The 25,079-nt window shown below is 40.9% G+C and overlaps 1 protein-coding gene across 3 annotated transcripts in view; it reads right to left on the bottom strand.

Annotated features, from left to right (window-relative positions):
- Positions 1-25,079, bottom strand: part of TMEM108 (transmembrane protein 108) — a 340,373-nt gene that overhangs the window by 251,489 nt on the left and 63,805 nt on the right. The window contains exon 3 of one of the 3 annotated variants that reach the window (XM_060196999.1): positions 15,868-15,985. The exons of the other annotated variants lie outside the window; for them this stretch is intronic. The gene's annotated coding sequence lies outside the window, so the exon portion shown is untranslated. The remainder of the gene's footprint in view (positions 1-15,867; positions 15,986-25,079) is intronic. 3 annotated transcript variants of the gene reach the window in all.

The raw sequence follows: 25,079 nt of genomic DNA on the forward strand, positions 1-25,079 counted from the left end.
TGGAGAGCAGTCTGGAAAACTCTCACAAGGCTAGACATGGACCTTCCATATGATCCAGTAATTCCTCTCCTGGGGTTATACCCCAAGGACTCCATAACACCCAACCAAAAAGAGGTGTGTACTCCTATGTTCATAGCAGCACAATTCATAATAGCTAAAACCTGGAAGCAACCCCGGTGCCCAGCAACAGATGAGTGGCTGAGAAAGCTGTGGTATATATACACAATGGAATACTATGCAGCTATCAAGAACAATGAACCCACCCTCTCTGACCCATCTTGGACAGAGCTAGAATGAATTATGTTAAGTGAGCTAAGTCAGAAAGATAAAGATGAGTATGGGATGATCCCACTCATCAACAGAAGTTGAGGAAGAAGATCTGAAAGGGAAACTAAAAGCAGGACCTGACCAAATTATAAGTAGGGCACCAAAGTAACAACCCTGTGGTGAGGGGTAGACATGCAGCTTCCTGGGACAGTGGAGGGTGGGAATTGGGTGGGAGGGATAGGTCACAGTCTTTCGGTGGTGGGAATGGTGTTTATGTACACTCCTAGTAAAATGTATTCATATAAATCACTAGTTAATTAATACAAGAGGGGGAAAATAAATTGTATGTTTCGAAGTTTTTCAAAACACAAACTGAATCTTTTTAATATATAGGCTGTGTAACTGATATGCAGACTCTCTCAAAAGCCTAGACCAAGTAGATCAGAAGCAACCAATAGCACATCTATATACAAGATACTGGGTACTGTACAGCAAACCCTAACAAAAGGACTTTTCAAAGTTAACCCAATTACTAAATAATGTGATGATAACATTCATTAACTATCCATTGTCTTTTTGAACCCTAAGACAGCAGGAACCTCACATCTCCACTATAGAGCCTCTACTTCCCCCAGTCCTAGAACCATTTTATAGGGCCCACTTTCCCGTATGCCTCTCCCAATCCATATCAAATAATATTGCATCTGCCGATCACAACCTAACCAACACAATGACTGCCACCTCAAAATGCTTCACTTCAGACTGTGTCCAGAGACTTCACATGTGGAATGACAACCCTTCAGCTTCATTACTCGGGTGAGACCTTTCCTTTCATAGTATTCTCTAATTCCATCTTAGGTGGTTCACTTTCTAACAAAGTCCCAAAACCTAGATATACACCAGTTTCTGTGAGAGAGAGCATATGTTCACACGTATCCGTAAACTAGTGCAAAATATATACCTGAAAGCAGAAGTACACTAGAGTTTGCAGTGAGTACCTCCCTAACACTTCCTCTCCACTATTCTAACCTTTGGGTCCATGATTGTTCAACAATTTGTTTGGCTTCGTATGTTAACTCTCTTTTCAGTCACCAGGTTCCAGATGTCATCAGGATGCCGGCCAGGCTTCCCTAGACTGAAGACCCCACCAATGTGTCCTGGAGCTCAGCTTCCCCAGATACCCACCCAACTAGGGAAAGAGAGAGGTAGACTGGGAGTATGGACCGACCAGTCAACGCCCATGTTCAGCGGGGAAGCAATTACAGAAGCCAGACCTTCTACCTTCTGCAACCCACAATGACCCTGGGTCCATGCTCCCAGAGGGATAGAGAATGGGAAAGCTATCAGGGGAGGGGGTGAGATATGGAGATTGGGTGGTGGGAATTGTGTGGAATTATACCCCTCCTACCCTATGGTTTTGTTAATTAATCCTTTCTTAAATAAAAAATTTTTAAAAAAATACAACACCGAAAATCATTTCCAAATTATTGCCGAACACCCAAATAATCCTCCTACAGTTTTCTTACAAATTCAATAGGAAATTTTTACCTTGGTGGTCATTAGACCTCAGAAAGCTCTTGACATTGCCATTTTAACTGGCTATTGTTTTTCTAATTCTAGGAAATCTTTGCAAGTCAGACATAATGACTGTTGTGATGGCTTTCAGGAACAAGAAGTGAGGTTTCCTGTCAAGTGAAGTGTTCTATTTTCATCAGATGAAAAATAAAGAGGCTTCTGAGTGATTTCATAAACAGAGAATATTCTTTGAGATCCTGATAATGTACTACAAAGGATGAAAGAGTACATCAAAATGACAGCTTTGTGGAAGCATCTACACCCCTTTTTTATTAGTAATTTAATAGTGATTTACAAAATTATGAGAGTACAGGGGTATAATTCCACACCGTTCCCACCACCAGAGTTCTCATTCCCCATTCCCTCCATTGGAAACTGTAGTACTCCCAAGGTAGCAGGTATGAGTTACTTAATTCTATAGCTATCTATATTTATATCTATTCTCCCTTTTAACTATAGCAAGCAATAATGAATTACTTCCCACTTAGTACTGATACTTTGGCAATATAACCAGTATCTTATTGTAGAGGTATTAAAGGAAGATTCCAGATGTTAGTTCAATAAATGAGCAACAACAAAAAAAAAGGAGTAAGCGGATATATACTTGGAATAGTCTACATTCTAGACTAGAATGGAAATGAAATATATATAATGATCTTGCAATAATAGCTCAAAGTCACCAAGAGTCCATCTTCCCCACTATATCTGAGAGGAAAGCTTTATTTTTTTTATTTTTTTTTATTTTACCAGAGCACTGTTCAGCTCTGGTTTATGGTGGCACCTGGGAGCCACCAGGTATGAAAGTGCCTCAGGTATGAAAGTCATTTACACAGGGCTGGGTGGTGGCACACATGATTGAGCGCACACATTACAGTGCACAAGAACCCCAGGGTTCAAGCCCCCAATTTTTACCTAGAGAAGATTCATGAGCAATGTAGCAGTGCTGCAGGTGTCTCTCTGTCTCTCTCCCTCTATATTCCCCTTCCCTCTCAATTTATCTCTGTCTCTAACCAAAATAAATGACTGAATAAGTATTTTTAAATTCATTTACATAACCATTATGCTATCTCCCTAGCTCCAGGACTAGGGAGATCCACTGATCAAAAGAGTCTTTAACATGTGGAGTCATAGAAAAAGTATAGACTACACCTCATTTGTCTCACTCCTCACATGTAAACCAGAAGAGACAGATGTGTCAAGTGAGATAACAAATAAAAAGATGTTCCCATGACCTGTGCTACTCTCATCATGTGACTCATAACACACATACAACTTGCAACAAAAGTGACATGATGTGACAGACAACATACAATATGGGATGCATGTCATTTTTATTGCATGGCATACATTGCTTGTCTCACATCATATCACTTCTACCACCTGAATCATTATGACATTGTAGCATGATGCATTTCTTGTGACTGTCACATGTCATATGGCATTTTGTTCTTTCACATTACCTCTATCACATGACCCATGTTACTTTATTCAATCATATCTCTTCTATCACATGCCTATAACTATCATCAGATCCGATGATGAAAGGTGAAAAGCAAGGGTCAGAGTGGTGGCACAACTGGTTAAGCGTACCTGTTACTATGCACAAGGACCCAGGTTCAAGTCCCCAATCCCTACCTGCAGGGGGGGAAGCTTCTCGAGCAGTGAATCAGTGTTTCAGGTCTCTCTCCCCCATTTCAATTTCTATCTGTCCTATCGAATAATAAAAAGGGGGGAAGGAGGCAACCTGTTGTGTGGAGCTCACAGAACAGGCCCTGCACCCCAGAAATAACCCTGGTGGAAAAGAGAAAGGGAAAGAAACCAAGGAAGGGAAGGGAAGGGAAAAGGGAAGGGAGGAGAGGGGAGGAAGAAGGAAGGGCAAAGAGGAAGGAGTGGAGGGGTATGGGGAAGGGAAAGGAGAGGAATAGAAGAGGAAAAGAGGAGAGGAAGAGGAGAGGAAGAGGGGAGGAGAGAGGAGGGAAGGGGAAGGGGAAGCAGGGGAAGGGAGGGGAGGGGAGGGGAGGGAGAAAGCCTTTCCTCTAAGATCAGAAACAGATAAAAGTGCAACTTCCAGAGAAAGGCTTCTGGAGGTGGGGCTACAGAGTAGAAGCAGCAGCACCTCTCTCCTCTCCCTGGTCAACTAAGAATAACAAAGAAGATCACCTAAGAACACAAGACAAGACTCAGAATACCTTGGGAACTCAAAAGTATTGACTCACCAAGTCGCAGGTGAGTGCAAACACATGTGGCTCATGGACAGAGAGGGGCCTAAGGAGAGATTCCTGGGGCAGCTGGTAACAGTCCCACAGTTTGCCAGTTGAGGCACCACCTCTGGTCTGAGTTTTATCAACAAATAAACTGCTGACAGGAGAGAGGATCACCTAAGGCTCACCAAATGCACTGTGAGTCTCCACTGTTACTGTCCCTTATAGGCTGGAGCAGCAGGAAGGCCCTGTACCGAAATCAGGGGCAGAGACTTAATCCAGCAATGCAGGAGAAGATACACACTCCCAGTAGTCAGGAAGTGGGTCTGTATAGTGGCAGCCTTTCCACATTGCTCTCTCATGAATTTGGAGACACGTTGAATAATTGCCCCAGAACCCATAGAGTACAAACAGGGTTTTATTTAGAAACTCACAGGGCCAAGAAGTACTACCCAGCTTGGCTCTTGCTGCTGTCAGAGAAGCCAATTGGGCCTGGGGCTTTGGACTCTCAGGGTGTGGGAGTCTTTTTGCATAACCACTGTGCTATCCCACCCTGTTTTACCTCTAGGTTAGGAGTAATTAAACTAAAAAAATCTACTTATACTTAAAAAGCCCACGGATTCCCATAGCCTACAGGGAATATAAAGAACAAAAAGAGGGTTTAACAGTCGCCATGCTTCACCTTATGGATTGAGACAACATTGAAACAACTGTTAATTTCCATAACTGTAAACTCTTTTAAGTACTTTGCTTAGACACAAGTCAGTCCAGACAAGTGTGCTTAGTGGATTCAATCATACTGAGAGAGGGACCTCATAACACACCACATACAATGGTTAAACCAAGAAGAAATATTGGAGAAATGAGCCAGGAAAAAAGTCCAGCTAAAATCCCCCCAAAGGTAGAAACACCTAAGAATTAGGACAAGATCCAAACACTAATTGAGGTATTAGTCATAAGAGTGAGGAAAGAGTTTGGAAAAAAAATCATCATAAAAAGGGAAACAGCAAATGAGACTCCAAAAGAAAACACTATCTTAAGGTAATTAGAGAACTGTAGGCTGTAATAGCTGAGCTAAGAACACAACTAACTGAACAAGCTAATGCAGTATAAGAACAGGGTAACAAAACAGCTGAGCTACAGAAAACAACAGAGGGGAAGAGAGCATAGAATAAATGAGGCAGAAAAGAGAATTAGCAAGATCGAGGAAGAATTAGAGACAACTAAAAAAGTAAGAGATCTCAAAAAGAGATACTGAAAACAACAGAGACAGGTGGGATGACTTCAAAAGAAATAATATAAGCATTATTGGTTTACCAGAGTAAGAAAGAGAGGGAAGGGAAGGAAGCATTCTGTAGGGCATAATAGCTGAGAACTTCCTTACTCTAGACAACATAAAAGACATACAGGTTCAAGAAGCCCAGAGGGTCCCAAACAGAATTAAACCAAACTTAAAGACACAAAGACACATCATATTTAGAATGAAAAGGAATAAGGATAAAGAAAGAATCCTGAAGGCTGCAAGAGAAAAACAAAGAGTCACCTACAGAGGAAAACCCATAAGATTAGCAGCAGATTTCTCCGCACAAACACTAAAGGCCAAAAGAGAATGGCAAGATATTTATCAAGCTCTCATGAGAAAATCTTTCAACCAAGACTACTGTATCCTGCTAGGCCATTTTTCAAACTAGACAGAGGCATAAAAGCCTTCTCAGACAAGCATTTTATCTCTAAAAATCAAGGGAAAATTGAAAATCCAGTTCAAAGGGTACAATTGTACTAGACAATATTCAAAGAATTGTGATTAATTACAACAAATCATACTGATGGAAGGAAGATGTGTGTGATAATACTGAAATATGGACAAGTTTTAAAGAAATGGAGTTTTGAGTGATTCAAATTAAATGCTAATAAAACACTGCCAAAATTCTCCTAGGACTACTTTAAAAAGTAGAATCACTCATAATCAGTGAATCATTTGGATAAAAATAGATGGAATACGGCATCTGAAAAACAACCCTTCTTCTCAGGCTAGCTGATGCATTTTCAAGCAAACATATCTGTACTATTCATTTGCTATGTGGGTCCTTTTTCATAGATAAAAGAAAGCAAAATTCAGACTTACCCTGAAGAAATTATTAAGGTCCATGAATTAATGCAGTACAAATTCAGGGGTCTGTCACATGGCTGAAGTCAACTATATCTTAATTTATTTTCAAATGGATATTTATACTCCACTATTCATGCAAGCTCAACTTCTTAATTGAAGTTCTGTCTCTGCAAACAAAGCAGCAAAGAACTGCTGAATGAAATCAATGTGCTGAATGGAACCAGAGAGTGGGTGGAAGGGAGTATCTTTTTTCACCCCTTTCTGTTCCACTCTGCTATTTTTTTTTAATTTCTCCCTCATATCTGGTGCTCTGGGATGCACTCCAACAGCCTGTTCAGACTGAGAAGCCTAAGAAAAATGCACCTGACAGCCTAGACTCAGGAAAAGCACCAGTGAAAATGCATTTCCAGCCTGTTTAGAATCACAGAGTCAGTGAATGGAGCTGGCACATTTCAAAGATCTCTAGAGGCTGCAAGGAATGATCAGGACCCATCACATAATACAACCACCTATGGGAAAATGGAGGAAGGTGTCTCTCTTATAGAGGTAATGGAGAGTAGGTAACTGGCCAGCACACTATTAAAATTATAGGAGAGCATCAAATGCAATCCCTTAGCTCAAGGTCTACAATATCCTCACCACATCCAATGAAGTCTTATACTCTCTTAAGGAAAACTGACAACTACTGGTATGTAATACATCCATATCCATGGGAAGCAAGACCATGGGTAAAGAAGAACTAGTGACTCGATCTTTTAATATTTCACTTTATTTTGAATAGAGACAGAGGAATTGAGAGAAGGTAGAACAGAAAAGGAGAGACACCTGTGGCACTGCTTCACCACTCATGAAGCTTCCCCCCTTGCAGGTAAGGACCAAGTGTTTGAGCCTAGGTTCCTGGGCATTGTCACATGTGCTAAACCAATTGTACCACCACCCGGCCCAGTGGTTTAGTTTTTGGTCTCACTGTGATTTCATAAAAAACTAAATTCTGGGACAGCAACTTTACAGATGTCAAGTTCAGTTTTATCTGCATCAGCTCTTCTACTATTAAAATAACATGACTTAGGAAGAAATTCCTCATTGTTTTGTTTGGATTGTCTCCAGGGCTCCACTGCCCTGGGATGGACTTTTTCAAAAAGAAAGAGTAAGATTAGAGGCAGGGAGTGAAAGATACCACAGCCCCAAAGCTTTCTTCAATGTGATGGAGTCCGGGGCCCAAACCCTGGTCACACACTTGGCAAAGCAGTGCATGAAGCAACTGAGCTATTTTCCTGTCCTAACCTCAATTCTATTGTCAAAGTCCACTTACCTGTTATTGTTGGGGGGCATTATTATTCATATGCTGTATTTCCTTATATGTCACATGTGGTATATGGTATGTTTCTTTTTATTTGTTTTTTATTAGTGATTTAATAATGATTAACAAGATTTTGGATAAGAGGGGTACAATTCCATACAACTTCCACTACCGGAGTTCTGTATATCATCCTCTCAATCAAAAGGCCCTCTATCCTCTATCCCTCTGGGAGTATGTAGCAAAGATCTTTATGGGGTGCAGAAGGTGGGAGGTCTGGCTTTTATAATTACTTCTCCACTGAACGTGATGTTGGCAGGTCTGTATGGTATTTTTCTTTCTCCTGACTTATTTCACTTAGCATAATCCTCTCCAGATACTTGTATTATGCTGCAAATGACAAGATTTCATCTTTTCTTACAGCTGAGCAGTATTTCATGTATATATACTGAGTTTTAAGACTAAATATATTAATGGAGTTACAGATATTGTTCTGTTCTGTTCATTTTTTCCCTCTTTTCAGAGGGTTGACTTAATCATTTTCCTCAGTGTATAACATTACTACTATATTCTTTAGAGTATCTCTGTTTTTCCTTCCCCTTTTTACACCCACTTCTCCCACTTTATACAGTACTTTTGATAAGTTGAACAGCATTTTTGTATAAGTTCCACCCTATACTTGTGTATTTGAGCTTGGAGAATGGTTCTGCACTGTATCTCACTGTATTTCTTACTCATTCACTGGCACTATGCCCTCCAGATCCACCCATGCTGGCAACGTTTATCTAAGCAATGGCTTCAATAGCTGTAGAGTACTCTTGTATGTTTAGTCACCAAATCTGAAGTAACCCAAATTACCTCCAAGTCTCTCTTACAACCCCAATAAACCTGTGGGATTTTCTTCTTCTTCTTCTTCTTCTTCTTCTTCTTCTTCTTCTTCTTCTTCTTCTTCTTCTTCTTCTTCTTCTTCTTCTTCTTCTTCTCCTCCTCCTCCTCCTCCTCCTCCTCCTCCTCCTCCTCCTTCTTCCTTCTTCTTCTTCTTCTTCTTCTCCTCCTCCTCCTCCTCCTCCTCCTCCACCTCCTTCTTCTTCTTCCTCCTCCTCCTCCTCCTCCTCCTCCTCCTCCTCCTTCTTCTTCTTCTTCTTCTTCTTCTTCTTTTTTCTGGGCTCAGTGCTTGCACTATGAATCCACTGCTCCTGGAGGCTATTTTTCCTCTTTTGTTTTCCTTGTTGTTTATAATTATTGGGTAGAACAAAGAGAAATCGAGAGAGATATGGAAGACAGAGATGGAGAGAGAAAGATAGACACCTGCAGATCATCTGTGAAGGGACCCCCCTGCAGGTGGGGAATGGGGGGCTCGAACCAGGACCTTACGCTAGTCTGCCAGTCCTTGTGAGCTTAACCCACTGCGCTACCGCCCAGCCCCAGGATTATCTTCTTAATGTCTAATTATGGTAGTATATATATTTATGTATGTATGCATATACATCTCATGTAGCTTACCATATACATGCATGCACATAGTAACACATATGTACATAAGTATGTATACATATACACATGCATGTATATTCAAACACTTCAACAGCATAACTGCTGAGTTATAGCAATATGAATGACCCTAAGTTGAACAAGTGGTGCCAAATAGCTCTCAAAAATGGAAGTAGCATCAGCCTATATGCCTATATGCATGAAGATCTTCACAGTTCCAGAACTGGGGGGCCAGGTGGTAGTGCAGCAGGTTAAGCGCACATGGTACAAAGTGCAAGGACCAGCATAAGGATCCCAGTTCAAGCTCCCAGCTCCCTACCTGCATGGAGGGGTTGCCTCACAAGCAGTGAGACAAGTCTGCAGGTGTCTGTCTTTCTCTCCCCCTCTGTCTTCCCGTCTTCTCTCGATTTCTCTCTGTCCTATCCAACAATGACAGCAATAACAACAACAACAACAATAAACAACAAGGGCAACAAAAGAAAAAAAAAGCCTCCAGGAGCAGTGGATTCGTAGTGCAGGCACTGAGCCCCAGCAATAACTGTGGAGGCAAAAAAAAAAAAAAAAGAAAGAAGAAATGAAATGGCATAACTGACCTTTCTAAAGTACTGTATATATTATTTGATTTCATTTTCATTAACAGTGACCTAGAACTATCTATTCCACAGCTTGATGACCTTTTGGATTTCCTCTTCTTAAACAACCTTTGTCCAAATTTTCTACCAAAAATGTGTACTGCTTTAAAAATGATCCCCCCCCCCCAGCAGAAGTTGAAAAACAAGATCAGAAGGGCAAACACAAGTAGAACCTGAACTGGAATTGGCGTATTGCACCAAAGGAAAAGACTCTCTGGTGGGTGGGGGGGAGAATACAGGTCCAAGAAGGATGACAGAGGACCCAGTGGGGGTTGTATTGTTATATGGAAATCTGATAAATGTTATGCATGTACAAACTATTGTATTTAGTGTCGAATGTAAAACATTAATTCTCCAATAAAGAAATCATAAAAAAAAAAAACACAGGAGAACAGATGACACTGAATCCATCGTCTGAAAATGGCAGTGACTTAAGAGTCAATAGCAAAGTTGCCAATTATACAATAACAGCAGCAGAGACAGCAACAACTAATGATGTTACATCTGACTGTCAGGACAATGATAATGCCATGCTGCAAAGCACATGGTAGCTTTGGTGCAAAGCTCATAATCCTTTTCATCTGATGTTATTGTTAAAAGCTGGAACAGCAATAAAGGGGGCAGAAGAGGGGAACCCAGAGGGCAGAAAAGAAGCTAGCATTCCTGAAGCCTCACTCATTTTTGCTCTGGCGCTGTGTGCCTTTCTTTCATGAACTAAGTAAGGACCTCACTCTCCAGATAATTCACCCTCAGCCCTCTGAGCGTGCTCTTTGGCCTGACCCTTGGCCCCTGACACTTGGCGTAGTCAGACAGTATGGCACTTAGTGTGGCACTTGATGTCGTGTGCAGTGATGAGCCCCACCCCCCATACACACAGATTGAGGTTGTCAGAGGACAACATGGAGTTTTCCAAACGGGAGACAATAGGGCAGATGACAATACTTTCAATACTGCAATGTGCTGACCAGGACAGTCAGGGTTGGTGTAGGAAATTGCAGGTTCTACAACATCAGGAAGAACTGGAGCAGCAGCTGAGCACTGGGAAGCACTGCTTCTGCGGGTCCAGTCTGGGATCTCCTGTATTGTCAAGAGCTCCAAGTTGTGTTCCACCTTTCCATGCACAGCCAGTGGTGAGGCAGGAAGTGGAAACAGAGGAACCTTTGGACAAACAGAATAGCAGGACCTCAACAAGGACTACGTAGCTACAAGATCTGGCAAAGTAGTGTGGGCATCTGTTCCTGCATGGCTATTACGACTGTGGGATGATGGGGTAGAGATTACCCCTCTATTCACACAGGAGATGGCAAAGGTAGCCACTTGACAGACAAATGGCTGCAGGAAGTACAGTGGTGTATGGATGACCAGTGCTATAAAACTTGATGGGCTGTGATGGACTTGGAACATAATGGAAGCTGAGGATGACCATGGACTTGAGGTCACCCCACCCAATCAAGGACTTAATGGACTTATTATGAACTGGGGACTTATCCCACTGAGACAGTCCCAAAGAGTCAGGACTGGGACTTTTAGTTATGAAAAATTACAGGTGTGCCTAGGGCTTCTGGGGTGCTGGTATGCCTTTATCCAGCACGTGACCCAGAATACAGAGCCCTTGTGCCACATCACCTGAAAGGGGCAAAGGTTATTTGAGTTTAAAAGTCATTTGAAAAGGGCCAGAAAATGGTATTCCCTTAAAAGATAGCTGGCTGCTATTTACTTGGCTGTGCAAACTATAGGATTGAAACCATAATAGCATTAGATCATGGCTGTGCAGGCCATGTATCTTACTGGCAGGTGGGTCTGGACAGGGGTAGTACAGGATGCCCACCTGGAGCAGTGAGCAGATTTCACTGCTAGCTCTTCTTCTTCTAGCGTTTGCCCTTCTTCCATAGCCAGTCAACAGCGTCAGGTTGAAAGCTGTCAGGAGCTGCTTGTTGCTGGCTTTGAAAGTGACTGGGATCCATGTGGATTCAGTCGGCTAGGAAGGATCGTCAGTTTCCCCAATGAATGGGTACTCACGCTAGCTCTTTGACCCAGGATCTACAGGCAGGCAGTCTTGGGTCCTATCACCTTTGTAAAGGAAAAGGATCCAGCCTATCATCTGGAGCTTAAGTAGACTGAGACTGGAAGCTTTTTGTTACCTTGGTTATTTGTTGTTACAAGACTTTATTTTAAGAGCTTTTCCTAAAACCCAGGGTGTGGAATGTCAGGACAAGGATAATGCCCTGATTCAAAGCACATGGTAGCTTTAGTACAAAACTCGTAACCCTTCTCACGTGATATTATTGATAAAGGCTAGGATGGAAGAAGGTAATTAAGTGGGTGGAAAGTAGCTAGCATTCCCAAGGCCTCACTTTACTTTTGCTCTGGCTCTGTGAGCTTTTCTTTCAGACTAAGGACCTCACCCCTCCAGACCATTGACCCTCAGCCTCTGAGCCTGCCCTTCAGACTGACCCTTGGCCTCTGACAATATGAAACATAAAGGAAAAAACAAAGGTCATCTGACCAGGATGGAGGGTTCAGGGATAGGTAAGATAAGATTCAGTGATACATTTCACCACACTATTTGATAACAGTGACGGAATGAGGGGGACAGAGGGAAGAGTGAGATTTCATATTGTTCTACAATTATTTTGTCCTGGAAGTACTTATGATCACCAATCTTTTACTTCTTTCTCCGACAGTCTAGTTCCTTGGTTCACCAGTCTTCAACAACGTGTACTTTTTTTTCCTCTCCCATTGCCTCCAGTAGAAAAGAATTTGGGAAAAACAAACAAAACATTCTATTCCTATTTTGTGCTGACAGTTTATAAACCTTCACAGCAGACATTCTCGAATTCTCAGGTTCTTGTTTTCCAGCAAAATGAGTCTGTCTGTGTTGGTATGCTTCTAGTTCTGCTTCTGGGATCCCTTCTGTTACATTGCTTGACGTTGTGGTCTATTTACATGGTCATTCTGTTACATTGGTTTAGTCTCACTCCCCCTGCCTCTGGGAAATTTTAGTTTAATCCTTGCTAGTTCAGGTTCTTCCTTCTCCCTGCCCCCTATCCGGATGCTGCAGCGGAGGAGAGAGAGGCAGGACAGAATTGGGTTGTTATTAGATTAGATTAGCTTTTTGAACTGTTCGTTCAAGAATAAAGAAATACTGCTTCTCCGCTCAGCCATGAGTTTCTGGCCGTCTCTGTCTCCTGCCCGCGAAGCTATCCCGACATATTGGCACCCTGAACTTTGACTGACATGTCTGCACAGACCTGTCTATTCCCTGTTCCCAGAACTAAATGATGTACTAATCTCTTGTCCATCAGGAAGTCTTTGAAGACAAGGGGAGTAAGATGGCAAAGAAAATTTGGACACCACTTACTGATGACAGGGTCAAGACTGGAATCTAGTACAAGTGTGTTGCTACATAGCAGCACATTTCCTCAAGAGGAAATGATTAGAGGTGGCATAAGATAACCTCAGTTCAAAATGGGACCTAGGAGAAACTTGAGTAAAAAAAACAAAGCAAGCACTGAAGCCAAAGTTTGGTGTTCAAATACCAGATCTGCCATTTACTTGAACTGCAGGTAATTCAAATTGTTTGCATTTCAGTTCCTCAAAGTCAAAAGTGAGAACACTCCTCAACTAAAAATGTTTTTCTTAAAATCAAATGACAGCACTTCTGAGGTCACGGAAGATCACAAATTCCATCCTTCAGTCTCTGGGATCTCATTGTATTCAGAGATTCTGATTTGTCCAGACACTGTCTTAGGTGTCTAGGCACTATAGACCTGAAGGGCAGGTTATGAGCTCAAACCCATGACCCCCAGAATTAAGGGGTGGTGAGTGTCTCAGACTCAAGTTAGCTCAACTGAGTGGCAAAACTGAGAAGCCTCACAGGTCTATTAGCCTGACTTCAAAGCACTGCAATGTGCAAGAATTTCTTAAGACACTGGTTCTGAATTTTTTGCCCCTGGGCCATCAGCATCCACACCACCTGGGAACTTGTTAGCAATGTAAATTACTGGGATTTAATGAACCAGAAACTCTGGAGGTGGGCACAATTGGAATTCAACAAATACCCCAGAGATTCTGATATACACTCACATTTAAGAACCACGGCTTTACAAGTTTTGCTTCAGTTCTTTCAGGAGTCTGGATCAAGTCATAGTTTTGAATAGATCTAATTGGCTTTAAAAAAAAAAAAAAATCCCAGCCTCCCTTTGGCCCTGTTCCTGTTCTATAACCTAGATTAGCAATGAACCTGCACCACCCTCTGGCTATGTGAGAGCAGAAATGCAGGTCAACCAGCAACACTTGCCTTTCCCTCGGGTCATTAGAAGTGTGGTCAAATTCTAATCCAAGCAGAAACATTGTAAATGACTCTTTCAAATGGAATACTTTTGGACAAAGCAATGAAGGACACAATCCTTTTAAACTGAGAGGAATATAGAAAAAATATGTTACTGGAATGTATGAAACGTTCCTTGGAAACTCTTTGGACCATTTATACTTAGACACAATTTGTATCTGTTAACTTTGTTTTCCACATTCCCTATATGTGAGCATTCTTTTGTAATTGTAAAAATTATTTAATTTCTAAAATTCAAAGGTTACAGTGGAGAAATTAGACTATCATTGTATTATAAATAGTGTGTTAGGGGGCCGGTGGTGACGCACCTGGTTGAGCACACACCCTTCCTTCTCAATTTCTGACTGTCTCTATCCAATAAATAAATAAAGATAATTTTTTTTAATTAAAAAAGTACATTAGTAAATAAGTATGTACTATAGATATTGTTCAGTCTGTTTTATGGTCTGCTGAATAACAATTTTAATCAATTATTCTTCTTTATTATATTTTAATACCTTTTAGGAGGTTAAGCCTCTTGCTTACAAGTTGGAATGCTTTAGTGTAACACTGGTATACAATAGACTGCTTAGGAATTGTGACTTGTAACTATTACAGGTTTTCTTTTTAGGATGGTACATGGAAGCTTTATAGGATAACTAAAAAGTTGCTCATTGCAAGTCCTCTGTTTTAGCTCTCACAATAACTGCAACTCTTCATCAAACCAGACTATTTGCTCTTTTGTTCCTTTTTCTGCAGAGGATCCATGAAAGTATGATGACATGAGCATGCAGAGAAATGATGAAAAAAATCAAGAGGCCTCCATAATGTAATAGTTACATAAAATGAAATTCTGGTGCTACTAGAGTTCATTAAGTGTGAGGAGGGGAGGGAGGAAACGTGGTCAGCAGGTAGCCAGCCTGTCCTTTTTGAGCAAGAAACCACAACTACACATACTGAGCAGGAGAAATAAATAGCTGGTACTGTTCTACGGTATGTTTTTCTACATTAGCCCTTGCACTATGAGGAACTGAGAGACAGAATCAATATTTCCCCAGGGTCATACAGTCAGTGGCACTATGAAAAGTAGTACTTTCATCTGTGGACTCTTCAACCTACTGCTATTTCCACCATCTCATTCTGCCCCCAAGCTTTAAGCACAGACAACCAGACATGAATGTTGTCTATATGATCAAGACCATCTTCCGAGGGAAAGTCTCCATATGATATCGATCCTTAAGATGCTCAAGCAAAATCCAAAGATGAAAGGTCACTTTAGAACACCTCTTCTAAATTTGGGTTTTTCTTTACTTAAAAAGAAAGCATAAGGCTAAGAAGAAAGAACAGTAGTAGAGCTCAGGGCTAGGATGGGAGAGGTCCCAATTCCAATCCCATCACCACTGATAGCCAGAGCTGAGCACCAAGTAGAGTGCACGTATTGCCACTCATGAAGATTAGGATTCCAGCACCTGGTACCCACCTATAGAGGGGATGTTTCACAAGTGGTGGAGCAGTGCTGCATTTATCTTTTCTTCTCTCTCTCTATCTCTTACCCTCTGCCAAGGAGGAATCGTGAGGACGAGGAAAAGGGCCCTGGGTGTGTTGGAGTCATCATGCCAGTCCATTCATGCCCTAGTGATAATCCTGATAACAACAAAAACAATAACAACAAACAAAAATAGGATAATATTCAGTTCATTCTACCTCAGTCTTCAGAAAAAGTTGTCTTAGAGGCCATGAGTGTTGAGACAGAAGATCTTCTAGCTCTAAACTTCCAAAGATAAAGGATGTGTGATTTGATTCCTCTTAAGGATCCTGGAAAATCAAGAGCAATCATTCCCTGTTGGCAAAGGAGTCGACACTAAGCCTTTGCTAGTGAAATCTTTTCACTTTTGACTCCATCAGGAGGCCAGAGAACAGAGGCTACAGGTCAGTTTCCACACTACACACTTTTCCGTATATACCTCTGATACCCCCTCTTGGTGGTAACACACAGATTTTCCACTGTATCCTCTTAGAACAAGGCACTGTCTTTCAGGGAGGACCACATGCCGGCCTTGCAAGAATGTAGAAAGTTTTCCACTAAGTAGGAAAAAAAAAAAGATAAAAGTATGATTCCTAGGACTGTAGAAAAACTCAAAGACTAGAGAGATAGTTCACCAGCCATGGTATGTGCCTTGGCAGGAGCAAGACCTAGATTCAAGCCCCAACTCTCTCTACACAGGAAATGGTGTGGATGGCACCAGAGGAAACTCCAGTGCTGTGGTATCCTCTCCTCTATTTCTCTCTCTACCTGATTGAAAAAGTGATCTAGGAGCAATGAAATCATGCATATTTTCAAGTTCCTGGCTTGAAAAAATTCACTCAAAAAATAGGGAGCAAAGTATTTGAAGGGTATTTAATCTCTTACTGTTTTCCCACCTCCATATGTAAAAGACCACCTATTTTTCCAAGTGCTCAACTGTTTCAAACCCTTCAGCAGCTCCTTCAAACTCACAGAATTAAAAATAAGTCTCTTAGACTGCAAGGCATTTTTTTTTTTTTTTTACAATCTGTTCAACACTATTTAAATAGGACTAATTACTTATACCTTTCAAACCCATGCTGTACTAGTTGCCCTATTACAGTGAAACTAGCTTGTCTAAAACAATAAACAACCAGCTTAAAACAAATATCTCACAGAGTTTCTGTGGAAACTAGGAGGAACATGAATGCAGCATAACTGGGTGGTTCTAAGCTCAGGCCTTTCCTAGGGTTGTACTCATGCTGGTGTTACTCTCTACCACTGAAAAAGTCACTGAGTACAAATGAAACCCAGCATAGAAAAGTACTTCGTAGGTTGTAAATAAGTACAATTATTTCACAAGCACTACATTTCTGAAAGGCTTGCCTGTATACCACTGGTTTTCCAAGCTGCATCTCTTGGCAGGTAATCCCAGACTCCCTTTCACTACACAGCAGGCTCCCTGCTGCATCAATTACCCATATTTATTTGAACAACATTCACCCCTACGAGGTTACCGATTCCTTGAGAGCAGAATATTCCATGACGCCATAAACTAAAGAATAGTCCACCTAGACCAAGTAGATTAGAAGCATCCAATAGTACAGCTATATACAAGATACTGGGTACTGTACAGCAAACCATAACAAAGGGACTTTTCAAAGTTAACCCAATTAACAAATAAAGTGATGATAATATTAACTATCGATTGTCTTTTTGAACCCTAAGACAGCAGGAACCTCACATCTTTACTATAGAGCCCCTACTTCCCCCAGTCCTGGAACCCTTGGATAGGGCCCACTTTCCTGTATGCATCTCCCAATCCAAACCAAATAATATTGCATCCGCCGATCACAACCTAACCAAAGCAACGATTGCCACCTCATTATGCTTCACCTCAGACTGTATCCAGAGACTTCACGTGTGGAATTACAACCCTTCAACTTCATTACTCGGGTGAGACCTTTCCTCTTATAGTACACTCTAATTTCATCTCAGGTAGTTCACTTTCTAACAAAGTCCCATAATCTAGATATACACCAGTTTCTGTGAGAGAGAGCTTATGTGCACACGTATCCATAAACTACTGCAAAATATATACCTGAAAGCAGAAGTACACTAGAGTTTGCAGTGAGTACCTCCCTAACACTTCCTCTCCACTATTCCAAGCTTGGGATCCATGATTGCTCAACAAATTGTTTGGCCTCATATATTAACTCTCTTTTCAATCACCAGGTTCCAGATGCCACCAGGATGCTGGCTAGGCTTCCCTGGATTGAAGACCCCACCAATGTGTCCTGGAGCTCAGCTTCCCCAGAGACACACCTTACTAGGGAAAGAGAGAGGCAGACTGGGAGTATGGACCGACCAGTCAACGCCCATGTTCAGCGGGGAAGCAATTACAGAAGCCAGACCTTCTACCTTCTGCAACCCTCAACGACCCTGGGTCCATGCTCCCAGAGGGCTAGAGAATGGGAAAGCTACCATGGGGGGGGGGGGATTATGGGGATTGGGTGGTGGGAATTGTGTGGAGTTGTACCCCTTCTACCTTATGTTTTTGTTCACTAATCCTTTCTTAATAAAAAAAAGAAAAAAAAAAGAATAGTCCATAAGTGTTTAACTGAACTGTCTCATCTGTAGAAGGCACTTTATTTACCCTTTAATCAAACAGAAAGGACTATTAGTATACACTATACTTGCATAAAGAGAAAGCTGACTTGAGTTCTAGATGTCTGGAGCATCTTGATGGCATGGTAAAGAAAATAGATTAAATAGGCTGGGCAGTGCCACACCTGGTTAAGCACACATATTATCAAACGCAAGGACCTAGGTGTGAGCCCCCACTCCCCACCACAGGTAGTGAAGCATGTCTGCAGGTCTATCTTCCTTTCTCTCCTTGTCTATATCTCCCTGTCCTCTCTCAATCTGTATCTTGTCTAATAAAAATCAGAAAAAAAATAGAAAGAGAAAGAAGAAAAAAAAAAAAAGGAAAAAATGGCCACTAAGAGTGTTGGATTTGTAGTGCCAGCACTAAGCCCCAGCAATAACCCTGGTGGCAATAAAAATTAAAAAGAAAAGAAAAGAAAGAAAGAAAAAAGAAATTGACACTTTCCTTGGATATCAAAAGTTGAGGTCTGAGGATAAGCAATTCTGAGAGAGAAAAAGAAAAAGAAATATGGAGGCATCACATTCCCTGACTTCAAAGCATAGTACAAAACAAGAGTAATTAAAACAGTATGGTGCTAGGACAAAGCAGATACAGAATACAACAGAGAACCCAGAAATAAGTCTGCACATATAGGGAGAGCATATCTGTGACAGATGATCCAAGACCATACAATGGTGGCTAGTGTTGGGAAAACTGGACAGGCACATATTAAAAATGCAATAAGACCATTTATCACTTAATACCATAAACAAAAATTAAGAGGAAAGGAATGTGGGGATAGGTTGAGGGATGTCTTCAGTGCAATGGGACTAGAACATTGGTGGTAGGTGTGGTGAGTCTTATATACAAAAAGATTGGTACAAAGCTCTACACCTAAGATTCCATAATATTGTAAACCCATGTTAGGCAAATCTTGAAAATTGGAAAATTATAGCTGCTTCAGATTCAAAGATGTATCCACCTGGTATGTTCTCTTTTAATTCTTTACAGACAGTGCTCAGGAGGGTTATACCATTGATTAAGAAAATATTTTGTAAGACTTCTGTGGTTATTTTATTTAGTCTCACTTATATGAATTCTTCAGTATCAACAATAGCAGTTGCAAACACACATTGAAAGTATACTGTATGCGTGATGGTAGGGATAACCCGAGTCTCTGTAGGGAGGCTGGGGGTATCCTACCCTGCCACTTGAGAGAAACTGGTCCTGAAATGAGTACAGCCTGCAATGTTCCTCAGATATGACCATAAGCTATAATCTCAGACCAGTAGGGACTTAGAGGTTACACAGGCTCTGACACTAAATATAAATATGCATTTACATACGGGCCCTGGAGCAGGTGAATAGAGGTAAATAGCCACAATTTTTTTTATAACAATGGGAGCTACTCCCTACCCTAATCCAACTTTCTAGCCCTTTTCTCTACTCTGACACCATTCTCTCAAACAATATTCTCATCCAACCTCAGGCTAGCTACCAAACTCAAGCAAAGCTACCATAGTTGTATGTCCCCAGGAACACACCTAAAATGGTTCTCCTAGCTTTCTTCTACCCTAAAATCCCTAATCTCATCTGCTCTGATCCTACTTTCTGGTTCCTGTTCATTAACCATCTTGTCTCAACTCAGGTCATGCCACCTTCCAGACACCAGGCTGCAGATACTACCATGACTCCACCCCGACTTCTCTGGGCAGATGACCTCACCAATGTGTCCTGGACCCTCACATCTCCAGAGCTCTGATCCACTAAGGAAAGATAGAAACAGGCTGGGGGTATGGATTGACCTGTCAATGCCTATGCTCAGCAGAGAAGAAGCTACAGAAGCCAGAACTCCTACCTTCTGCTCCCCATAAACAACCTTGATCCATACTCCCAGTGGGGGAGAAGTGATAGGATGAAAATAATAGGACTCTGTACTCCAGCTCCATCAGTGCCCAGAAAGAGACAAGGAAAAGGAGAGGGGCATATGGAGGTAGTTATGATGTCATGAGTGGCTTGAAGGGGGAGAGAGGATTGAATCAGAAAAAAAAGAGGGGACAACTATGTATAAATGTGGACAGATAGTTGTAGAATGATGGTTGGCCCATGTCTATACAACCTTAGGGGAACTGTGATGGATTGCAGTGGGGAGAGTGAAGATTCAGAACTCTGGTGGTGGTAATGACGTGGATTCAAACCCCTGTCAACATGTAATTTCTGTAATATAAAAATTTTTTAAATGAACAACAGCAAAAAAGTATACTGCATGCTTAGCAGCTCTCAGTGGTTTTCATGGATCATATTAAAGTTATGATTGTGTCCATCCCACTGATGAGAGACATAAAGAGTTGATTTATCCAAGAGCACAGAGTAAGAGGTAGGGTCAAAATATGAACTCAGAAACTCTCATTCCAGACTTCAGATCTCATGTTCTCTAACCAAAGGGTTATATAAACTCCTGGTACTGAATTACCCTTAGAACTTACAAATCACAAAGAAACACTGCACTGGTAACTGGGGCTAGCACAGGGGTTCTGAGGTTCTGACAGCAACAGACAGGGGTTGATGGAAGAACACAGTTACATACAGTGACTGCACTCATTAAGATTCAGCTGTCTGGGAAGTGATTTAACCTCTCTTCACTTTCATTTCTTTGATTTTTAATGTGCTATTCAACAAATGCCATTGAGAAAATGAGCATACTTATTATAAACCCTTCTCAACTTTTAGAAACATTGACCATGTCTTAGAATGAAGATATGCACTTCTATTTCATCCTGAACCATTTCCTGGGGTGAAAAACACAAATTCATTTATTCAATACTTTCTAAGAAGCCAAGAGAGTGTCAGAAGCTGAGTAGTCAGGGATAAATCAGTTGGCCTCTGATCTCACTGGGACACTTTAACCAAGTTAAAGCACTGTAGTAGGGCAAAACATAACACTAACTGCTGGGATGAGTAGGCCATGAAAGAGAAAACTTTCATAGAAGGAAGTTGAGATAAAGATATGAGAACAAGCAAACAAGACAAAGATAAAGACGGGAAAGAGCATAAGTTTTGTTTTGTTTTTTTAATTTCTTTGTTGGAGGATTAATAGTTTACAGTCAACAGTAAAATACAGTAGTTTGTACATGCATAACACTTCCCAGTTTTCCACATAACAATACAACCCCCAGTAGTTCCCCCTCTGCCATCATGTTCCAGGACCAGAACCCTGCCCCCAACCCCAGAGTCTTTTACTTTGGTGCAATACACTAACTCTAGTCCATGTTCTGCTTAGTGTTATTTTCCTTCTGCTCTTGCTTTTCAACTTCTGCCTATGAGTGAGATCATCTCATATTCATGTTTCTCTTGTAGCTAATCTCACTTAACATGATTTTTTCAAGCTCCATCCAGAATGGCTTGAAGAAGGGGAATTCACCATTTTCAATAGCTAAGTAGTATTGTATGGCGTATATATATATCACAACTTACTCAGTCACTCATCCATCTGTTGTTAGACACCTGGCTTGCTTCCAGGTTTTGGCTATTACAAATTGTGCTGCTATGAACATAGGTATACACAAATCTTTTTGTATGGGTATGTTTGATTCCTTAGAAAATATTCCCAGGATAGGAATTGCAGGGTCATAGGGTAGGTCCACTTCTGGCCTTCTGAGAGTTCTCCAGACTGCTCTCCACAAGGATTGGACCAATTGATATTCCCACCAGCAGTGCAGGAGGGTTCCTTTGTCCCCACAACCTCTCCAGCATTTATTGCTACTATCTTTTCTGATATATGACATTCTCACAGGAGTGAAGTAGTATCTCATTGGTGTTTTTATTTGCATTTATCTGACAATCAGTGACTTAGAGCATTTTTCATATGTTTGTTGACTGTGTGGATCTCTTCTATGGTGAGTATTCTGTTCATATCCTCTCCCCATTTTTGGATGGGGTCATTTTTTTTCATGTTGCTGAGCTTGGTGAGCTCTTTATATATTTTGGTTATTAGCCTCTTGTCTGATGTATGGCATGTAAAGATCTTCTCTCACTGTGGGAGTTCTCTTTGTTTGAGTGGTGGTTTCTTTTGCTATGCAGAAACTTTTTAATTTGATGTAGTCCCATTGCTTTATTTTTGTTTTAGTCTTCTTAATAATTGGATTTGTATCATTGAAGATGCCTTTAAAACTTAGATGGAAAAGAGTCCTGCCAATATTTTCCTCTAAGTATTTGATAGTTTCTGGCCTAACATCCAAGTCCTTGATCCACTTGGAATTTACTTTTGTGTTTAGTGAAATATACTGGTTCAGTTTCATTCTTCTGAGAGTATGCCTTATTTAAGAAGTTGTAAATACAGTGATAACAGTTCTTTCACAGGTCTCTATTAACCCATGAAAGAATGAACAAATGTTGAATTAACAAATGTTCTATATTCCCTCTGGAAGACAGGATCACTGAGACTTGGGCTCAGCCAAGTACTCTCAGACTGATTGCTTTTCTCCAGTAGGTAGGCTGGGGCACACAGCATTTCTTCTATATTAAGAACACATTTGCCCAGAGCCACTTATATTGATATCAACCAGTCTGTGCCCATTGTGCATAATCTTATAATCATGTAATTTAAACAAATATTATGTTATTCAATAAAATATGTAAGCCAAAAGAACTACTGTCTCATAAAAACTAGACTGAATCTTTTAGACTTGATAAGAGAAGCCACCAGAAAAAAAAAGAATACTATCAAATTAGGCGTGAGTCAGATACTCATAAGAGACTGAAAAAACTCTATCATAATAAATTATAATTTTCTGCCCTTGCATCACTCAATTTAAAGGAAAACTAAGCTAGAGCTCCTAATAGATGTGGCTATTTAAAAAAAAAAGACTTAGGGACTCTTCAGAGTAGAACCACAGTCAAGGGAGAAAGTAAGCTGATCTCTGCCTCAGAAGACTGGTAAACAGATCCTGAGTTAAATGTTTTTAAGTTGAAATGTGTATGAAATGAACCTCCCCCCCCCATTTCAGCCGACATTTCTGAGTAAAATACCATGGCTCACATTACAAGGGTTCTTTTATTAAGAAAGCTTCTTTTGGAATAGTGGAGAGGAAATGCTAGGGGGGTACTCACTGCAAACTCTAGTGAACTTCTGCTTTGGGTCCATGATTGCTCAACAATTTGTTTGGCTTCGTATGTTAACTCTCTTTTCAGTCACCAGGTTCCAGATGTCATCAGGATGCCGGCCAGGCTTCCCTAGACTGAAGACCCCACCAATGTGTCCTGGAGCTCAGCTTCCCCAGAGACACACCCTACTAGGGAAAGAGAGAGGCAGACTGGGAGTATAGACCGAACAGTCAACGCCCATGTTCAGCGGGGAAGCAATTACAGAAGCCAGACCTTCTACCTTCTGCAACCCACAATGACTCTGGGTCCATGCTCCCAGAGGGATAGAGAATGGGAAAGCTATCCGGGGAGGGGGTGGGAAATGGAGATTGGGTGGTGGGAATTGTGTGGAATTGTACCCCTCCTATCCTATGGTTTTGTTAATTAATCCTTTCTTAAATAAAAAAATATTTTAAAAAAGTAAAGAAATAAACCTTTTAGAAAAAGAAAGCTTCTTTTATTATATTGAGAAAATGAAGGCAAACTATGTACATTAAGCTGCCCACAGATGAGGCTGGAAGGTTACAACTGCTCAAATATCCATTAATTCTGAAACTACACTAGGATACATGGGTTCAGGCAGAGACAACAAAGGCCCCACTGATAAAGATTCCAGTTTGAGAAATATAATGGTGGAAATATGGAAGATAGGTTGGAGAGTATAGGGAATAGAGGGTACTGAAGTCAGCCAGTGGAAAAAGGGTGAGGTTTTAAGTAAAGCTGGGAGGGTAAAGAGAAATAATTTGTGCTTGGCATCTATTATGAACAGTACTTGGTGAGCTACTAAGGTGACAATGAAGTCACATGACAATGGTAGCTCACTGTAGTTTTCTAGAGGATGATCTGGCTCTTATTTGAAAGTTCTTAAAATGATAGATACCTTTGACCCAATGGACCCACTTTTTTAGTCTCTGTCCATAAAGTAGCTAAAACATTTCACACATTTTCCACATACAAGTTTCACTATTTCATTAAATATAAGAACAAAGGGTGGCAGTAAGTTAAAATGTACAAAAAACAGAATACTAAGAAACAGGCTTGTCTAAAATAAAAAAAGAAGAATATGAGAATTTCACATATGTGCCAATGAGAAAAGGCCCTGGACTGAAGACCCCACCAATGTGTCCTGGAGCTCCGCTTCCCCAGAGACCCACCTTACTAGGGAAAGAGAGAGGCAGACTGGGAGTATGGACCGAACAGTCAACGCCCATGTTCAGTGGGGAAGCAATTACAGAAGCCAGACCTTCTACCTTCTGCAACCCACAATGACCCTGGGTCCATGCTCCCAGAGGGATAGAGAATGGGAAAGCTATCAGGGGAGGGGGTGGGATATGGAGATTGGGTGGTGGGAATTGTGTGGAATTGTACCCCTCCTACCCTATGGTTTTGTTAATTAATCCTTTCTTAAATAAAAAATTAAAAATAAGTTTAGCAAACAGAAACAACTGTAGTCTCAATTTTGAAAAGCAAATTATATAAACTAGTTATAGATATCTAGGTGGCTATAAGTAAAAAAATCAATGAAAGGCTAATCACACTGATTATGGTCAGGATTATGATCAACAACAAAGATCTCTATGTAGTGTGATTACAGTTTTTTAACTGTGATTAACTGTATTTTCTAAATTTTATACACTAATAAAAATCAGAAAATAATTTTTAGGAAAAAAAATTACTTCCAGCTTTTAGATCTGATGGCATGAATGATGCAATCAAAGCCTTAGTAATGGGAGACAAAACAGCTCATTCTGTGCTAGGATCTAGTTTTCCACCACAAACCAGAATTAATTGAACTACTTCAAACACCACTGGTGGTGAGAGGGGTCCATAGTGGTGGACACCAGTGTATCTCTTGAAATTGGGTTTCATGAGAGCCAGATGGT

This window comes from Erinaceus europaeus, chromosome 1, assembly GCF_950295315.1.
Source record: "Erinaceus europaeus chromosome 1, mEriEur2.1, whole genome shotgun sequence".
NCBI classification, from domain to species: Eukaryota; Metazoa; Chordata; class Mammalia; order Eulipotyphla; family Erinaceidae; genus Erinaceus; species Erinaceus europaeus.